Below are 7,582 nucleotides of genomic sequence, written 5' to 3'. Positions count from 1 at the left end.
AACCTTAGCTCCTGGTGGTGCAACATGTCCATCACCAATTACGTACCCAAGGTACTGAACTTTAGCTTGACCAAACTCACACTTTGATAAATTAGCTACAAGATTAGCCTGAACCAAACGCTCAAGAAATTTACTGACATGGCATAGGTGATCTTTCAAGTTGTCACTGAAGATTAATACATCATCAATATAAACAACACATCCTGCCAAACCCTCTGTTACAACATTCATGAGCTTCTGAAATGTGGCTGGTGCATTCTTCATACCATATGGCATTACAGAACATGCAAAAGTCTTTCCTAGTGTTACAAAACATGAGATCTCCCTAGCACGTTCAGTCATAGGTACTTGCCAGTATCCCTTTAACAAATCAAACTTACTTATGTACCTTGCCTTTCCGATCTTGTCTATGCAATCTTCCTCACGAGGGAGAGGGTAAGTGTCTGTTTTGGTTATCTGATTAACACGTCTGTAGTCAATGCAAAGCCGCTGTGACCCACCTGGCTTAGGGACCAGAGTGACAGGAGAACTCCACTCGCTCTGACAGGGCTCAATCATCTTGTGGTCCAACAGGTAGCCAAGCTCCTTCTGGATGAGAGGAACTTTCACTGGGTTCACACGGTAAGGAGGCAGTTTAATTGGCTTTGCGTCTCCAACATCGACATCATGCATCAACACAGTGGTTCTTCCTGGAGTGGCACGGAACACTTGCGGGTACTCCTGCAGTAATGCAGGAGGTAGATGAGAAAGCTTAGTCTGGAGATCATTCGTGATATCAGGATTCTTCCCCAAACTATCACTCAGGCTCATACTGCATGGTAGAAATTCACTTGCAGACTCGGGTGGAACAGCTACAGTGCAGACTGGGTTATTTTCGTCCCGCCTGTGATATAACTTTAGCATGTTGATGTGACAAAGTTGCTTGTTCTTTCTACGATCTGGTGTGGCGATGACATAGTTGACATCACTGAGTTTCTTCTCCACGAAATAAGGACCACTAAACTTGGCTTGAAGAGGTTGCCCATGCACTGGTAGCAGAATCAAAACCTGATCTCCTGGCTGAAAGTGGCGTAACCTGGACTTCTTATCATACCAAGTTTTCATCTTCTCCTGAGCAGCTCCTAAATTCTCTCTTGCCAGCTGTAAAGCAGTGGACAGCCGTTCTTTGAACTTCATCACATACTCCAGCGGGTTGACGTCATCTTCCTCCGACAGCCAGCATTCCTTGAGTAGCTTAAGGGGTCCTCTTACTTCATGGCCAAACAGTAGTTCAAAAGGTGAGAAGCCCAGTGATTCATTTGGAGATTCTCTTGCGGCAAATACAACGAATGGAAGACCTTTATCCCAGTCATTCTGATGTTCCAAACAGTATTTCTTGAGCATCGATTTGAGTGTTTGATGATATCTCTCCAACGCTCCTTGAGTCTGGGGATGGTAAGCTGAAGACGTGATCTGGGTGATGCCCAACTCTTTCAGAGACTGCTTGAAAACATTTGACATGAAATTACTTCCCCGGTCTGACTGTACCTCCTTGGGCAGACCAAACTTTGTGAAGAACCCTAGCATTTCCTTAACCACGTTCTTTGCTGAGATATTTCAAAGTGGAATGGCTTCAGGATAACGAGTAGCCATATCAATCAGGGTCAACACATAAGAAAATCCTGAAGAAGTCTTAGGAAGAGGGCCCACAATATCCACCAACACACGGGTGAAAGGCGCCTCAAAAGGAGGAATGGGAACTAGAGGTGCAACCTTTTCGGTCTGATTACACTTCCCCACAACTTGACAGGTGTGACAAGACTTACAATACCAGGAAACATCCCTGAAGATACCTGGCCAGTAGAAGTGTTTCAAAATGCGTGCCACAGTCTTCCTCACTCCAAGGTGTCCTGCCAAACTGGAATCATGAGCCACTCTAATTATATCCTGCCTACAAACACGAGGGATGACAACTTGATGTACAACCTCCCATTCACAGTCGGCTGATGCTGCTGGGGGTCTCCACTTCCTCATAAGTACTCCTGACTTTATATAATAACAAGTAGAAGCACCGGCTGACTCTTCCTCACTGCAAGCAGAGTTAGCTAGACCTTTCAACTCAGGGTCAGCAACCTGCAACTCAACCAACTCTTGACGAGACAAATTATCAACACTACGGGGTACTGCCTGATCTGGTGAGTGGTCCAAATTAGCAAGAAAAGTGTCAGCTAGGATAACATCATCATCATCATTATCCTCTAAGTCACCAGTAACTTTAGACTTAGCCTCAGTGACAGCACATGCAGAGAACACATCAGGGACACCACAATCCTGGGTCGCAGCCACTGGCTCACTAGACAACTGAGGAGCTGGACACACTTGACTTCCACCAATATCATTTCCAAGTAAGAAAGTTACACCTGACATTGGAAGTGTCTCAACCAACCCAACCATAACGGAACCATTAACAAAACCAGACTCTAAATTCACTCTGCACAGAGGGACAGAGAAGTAATTATTCCCTACACCTTGTAAGATTACAGTTTCATCAGAGGAATTAACATAAGAGCCTAGAACACTGGTCAGCATAAGGGATTGGCAAGCACCTGTATCACGATATATTTTAACTGATTTCCTGTCATTACTGTCCAGAGGACTGACAAAACCATCAGACAGGAAATTAGCACATAAACTCTTGAGAGTGTCACCCACGTTACTGCTCAAAAGAGGAGCTCCATCATGAGAATTTAATTTACCCCTCAAAGCAGGTTCAGTTAACTCAGTTAAGGAATTCTGGGAACTCTCAAGGGTGGACACTAGACCAATTGACTGAATATTTAAAGACTCCTTTTTGTTCACATCACGCTGTCTCCTGAAACATTTCTCCGTAGTATGACCAAGCTTACTACAATAAGTACATTTACTTTTCTGAAATCTAGAGGTGGAGCTGGTATTTACTTCCTGAGAAACATCATCTTTATTCTCTTTCCTGTTACCTGTACTCTGAGTAGAGGCAACGTACTTACTCTCAGCTTTCCTTTTTTCTTTAGAATATCTCTTGTGAGTGAGAACATATTCATCAGCTAAAACTGCAGCATCAGACAAATTATCTATTCTTCTCTCATCAAGATATAGGCTTACATCTTTACTAATACACCTTTTGAAGTCCTCCAGCAAAATCATCTGCTTAAATTTGTCATAATCAGAATCCACATTCTTAGAATTAAACCACTGCTCTAACAGATCTTCTTTGATTTTTGCATACTCAACATGGGATTGCTTATCTTGCTTATAAGTTGTCCTAAATTTTACTCTATAGGCTTCAGGAACAAGCTCATAGGCCTTAAGAATCAAGCTCTTAACTACATCATAATTATCAGATTGATCCTGAGGCAAAGATGCATAAGTTACTTGAGCTTTACCGGTGAGAACAGTTTGAAGGAGTACTGGCCAATACTTTTTGGGCCAATTAAAACCTGTAGCTACCCTCTCAAACAACTGAAAATACTTTGTTAAATCAGATTCATTAAAAGGAGGGACAAGTTTAACATTTTTAGGACATCAAAATCATCAGAGCTAGATGATCCAGTTCCACCTTGTTTCATACGATACTCATGGTCTGCCTGAATTCTAACAAGTTCAACTTGTGCCTGAAACTCAGCATCCTTAGCTTTTGCCTGAAATTCAGCCTCCTTAGCACGGGCCTCCTGCAGGGCTAGCTGTAACTCAGCTAATTCAATCTGCGTTTGCTCATTTGGAGGATTTACATTAAACAAGCTTTCATTAATCATGTCAACAATATGATCTTTAGAATGATGAGAGCGAACAGCAATTCCCAATTCTTGAGCAACAAGCTTAAGTTCATTCTTTGGTCTGTTTTCTACATCACACACTGTTTGCACATTTGACAAAAAATCTTTGGCTTCATCAAGCGTAGTAATAGTAGACATCATGAATAAATCACAGTCACAAAATATCAAGCAATATCCTTATGATAATATCCTGAATATCCTGATAAGAGGTCGCCAAATTTATGTTACGGAACAGAGAAAGATAATGTACACTTTAAGTGAGAATACTAAAAATCACTACTGTCCAGTAAAGTTCCAGGTTCAAAACAAAAGAGTTAGGTAAAATTACAAGTTAAAGTTTAATGCTCAAACTAACAACAAAACATTCAGGACTCATAAGGATAATGTAATGGCAAAAAACAGGTTAAATATATGGTTAACTGCAATAGCCTCCATTAACACGAAATTAGCATGAGTAAATTTATCTAAGTCAGCCCTGATAAAATGAGAATGCCGGATAATACTCAGTGAATGCAAGATATATTATTACAGATACAAAATGTTTTCAAAAATGACTGACAAAACACATGAATCACCAAAACCTCACTAGGCCTACGAATTAACACCTTATGCTCTACAGTACAAGAAAAAATGTAATAACACTTATACTCAAATTACACAGCTGCTAGATGACTGGAGACTTCCTGAGCGCCCACAATAATAACAACTGTACAGGGGAGGACAGAGATGTGAGCAAAATGAGGAGTAGATCTAAGTGGCAATTAATGCAGAGACTGAGCTCATTATATAGGGGCCGGCAGAGCTTGATACAACTTGTAAGAAGGACGCGCAAATGAAACTATAGGGGACAAAGAGTTGACAATCCTGCTCTGAACAACAGAAAGAACGACTTTACTGTAACGGTAGAAGGGGGGACTGAGGTAGAACACGCTCGTGATCAAACATGCAGCATACTGTACGTTAGAATTACACAAACGATGATGAAATCATAGGCTATGTGTATATAGATAGACAGATAGATATAGATATATGTTTACATAATCTGAGTTTCTATTGTTTTCCGTTTCAGAGGAAAATTTCTGTCCTGCCTGTGTTAATGCTGTCTAAACTAATACTTTATTTTGATTGATTCTTTTACTTGCGTTTCTCAAAGCATAACTTCAGCAAGAATGTAGCCTCTTGTCTCAAGCAAAATGAATATTTTAAAAATCAACCATTAATACCAATTACCACATGTATATACCCCTCGTTACTATGTCTCATCAGCACTACCAGCACTACCACCGCCAGAAGACTTGCTCCAATCCTGCTGAGGGATACTGTAAATGATACATTTCTGGGAAACTACTTTGCATACTGCCCCTCATTTACTTGTTCATAATTGCTAAACAGTGTGTTAATTTCTATGAGGTGTTATTGGCAGAAAATGGATAAAGCTCATACTTTTAGTAACTTACCTGAGACTGGAGGCATACTTAACCTTTAGCCAAGAAAAAACCGGGCTAAGTTCTTGGACCCAAAACTAGTCTTGTGCAGGACACTGTTTAAACCCAGTCTGTTCGTTACTTAGAAAATATGCAACACTGCTAGTCCTGTCTTTTTCTTGTTGAATGATTGGGTGCTTTTATTGTCTGTTACACTTATATACTGTTGTGATTATCCTCTACCCAGAAATACAGCTTGTACATAATGGGTAATGATGCTGTACTTTTCTTTCAGTTTATATCCTTGCCAAATAAATTTTTCTCTGTTTTTCTTCTTTCATCTGAACATTGGTATGCCCCATAACATGAGTGGGGCTTTCCATGTCAGTCACTAACTCACCTATCCTTAGGAAGTGCCTGCTGCCGGGTGTGTAAGTAGGCCAGGCCACAGCAGTGAACCCTGATGATGGAGACTCCCTCTGTAAGTTGGGGTTCTTGGAGGCACAGTTACCTTTAATTAGAATGAATCAAGCCAAACTAAACAAGATTTAGATAGGTAGGGCTAGGCCATATAGAATTTGAAGGGATATGGGGCTAACGCAACGCTTTAATGATTTAGGTCTCCTAACTTGAAGATGCTGAACCCATTCGAACAAGCAAGTTTGTTATTTTTTTAATTAGCCCTCCCCCCCCAAAAAAAAAAAAAAAAAAACATCAAACAAGCATGATATTAATTCGTGCTTTGAAACGACCCATCTCATTTTAGAATGTACATATTAAGAGTGCAGGGACTTTGAGCTCTCATTTTTTAGCATGCAAGGGTCACATACGACTTCTTTCTTTATGCTCAGTTTGGGTCTGTGTGGCTCTTTTCATGGGCATTATGGCGAATTTCGAGCAAAATCGTTTATCTAGCATGTATTATTCATCCATTAGCTTTCCATAGATTTGCTTAGGTCCATTGTAGCTTTAAATGTTTTGAGATAACTTTGTTTCAGTGCTCAGAGTGACACTTTTTTTTTTTTCAGCAAAATAGTGGTAGTTTTTTTTTTTTTAGAAAAGATACTGGACTAATGAATGCCACTTTCTCATAAACATTCAAGTGATGTACCTCGATCCAATATAGATATACTAGTCTCCAAAATAACACAGTTCTGGTGCTGCTTCAGTGTTCGGTTTGGTGCTTTTTGGCTTTTTCAGCATTATAATGAATTTTCAGAAAGTTCACTGCGTTTCTGATAAGCAGTGTTTTTAAATGGTCCATACTCTAATCGTATTATCCCTGTTAATCATTTGTGGTAGTCACGCCTTTTGGTTATTGTATAGACGTTTGGTTGCTGCATGGAATCGTCTTAGAAATCAAAAGGTTCACGCCAAGAAAAGGTTCCAGATTGTTTTACATTACACTGCACAGTGAAGTACAGGCCGTGAATTTTATGTAAAGCCTTTCTCCTACAATAATCCTTCGTTAGTCCTGTGGGGTATTCAAACGTGGTTAGTCCTGTGGGGTGTTACAACACCCCAATACAAAAATACATGTAGTGTTACTAACATGTAAAATATATTCATACTACCACTTCAGCGTATCTCTGCAATCACTAATGAAAAGACTGAATACCTTGTAGGTGGTGTTTATTAATATATAATAATAAAACAATAAATTATATCAATAAAAAAAATAACAAATGGACTCATCTCATTTGTCAGGTAAACACGCACAGGAAAATACATTTTGTTATTTTTACAATCAGTATAATGGTAAACAGTATGCAAAAGTAAGATAAAAAAAAACAATCTATATCACAATATGATCTAATTGGTTAGTTTGATGGGATGACTGGACACCCCAGGGGGGGGGGGGAAGTGCCCCTCTCTCTCACTACAGCAGAGGCAGGACTAACCCAATCCACTTGCTCCCTCCCCTCACTGAATCTGGAGAGTACTGAACGGAGAGAAATATTCGAATTACCGGCCATACCACGTTGAGTACACCGCTTCCCGTCCGATCAGCGAAGGTAAGCAACGTTGGGTCTGGTTAGTACTTGGATGGGTGACCGCCTGGGAACACCAGATGCTGTTGGCATCCCTACGTGTCAAGTGGGGTTGGTGGAGGATTAGTGCCCCTCCCTGTAAAACAATTAACTCTAAGCCCTTGGCCACCCCGTGTGGGATACATGGCGTCTGGCAATGGATGAATGAATGAAAAAAAAAAAAAAAAAACTGGGGGTGCCATAACACCCCACCTGACTAACGAAGAGTTAAACAGAATGAAGTGGGGGTCACCAACCACATCCTCCTTCCTACCATGATGGAATATATTTGGTAGTGTTAATGCATTCATATCCATAGTCTATCGGGCACCATCTC

At 40.5% G+C, this 7,582-nt stretch overlaps 1 non-coding gene across 1 annotated transcript; it reads left to right on the top strand.

Annotated features, from left to right (window-relative positions):
* The first annotated feature begins 7,179 nt into the window (after positions 1-7,179).
* Positions 7,180-7,298, top strand: LOC145401436 (5S ribosomal RNA). The gene has a single exon (XR_013897587.1). It is a non-coding gene; the product is annotated as a 5S ribosomal RNA (ribosomal RNA).
* Positions 7,299-7,582: the final 284 nt, after the last annotated feature.

Source organism: Coenobita brevimanus, chromosome 55 (assembly GCF_032717465.1).
Source record: "Coenobita brevimanus isolate Jiangsu-jjx chromosome 55, ASM3271746v2, whole genome shotgun sequence".
Lineage (NCBI taxonomy): Eukaryota > Metazoa > Arthropoda > Malacostraca > Decapoda > Coenobitidae > Coenobita > Coenobita brevimanus.
This window is presented reverse-complemented; position numbering and strand designations above follow the sequence as displayed.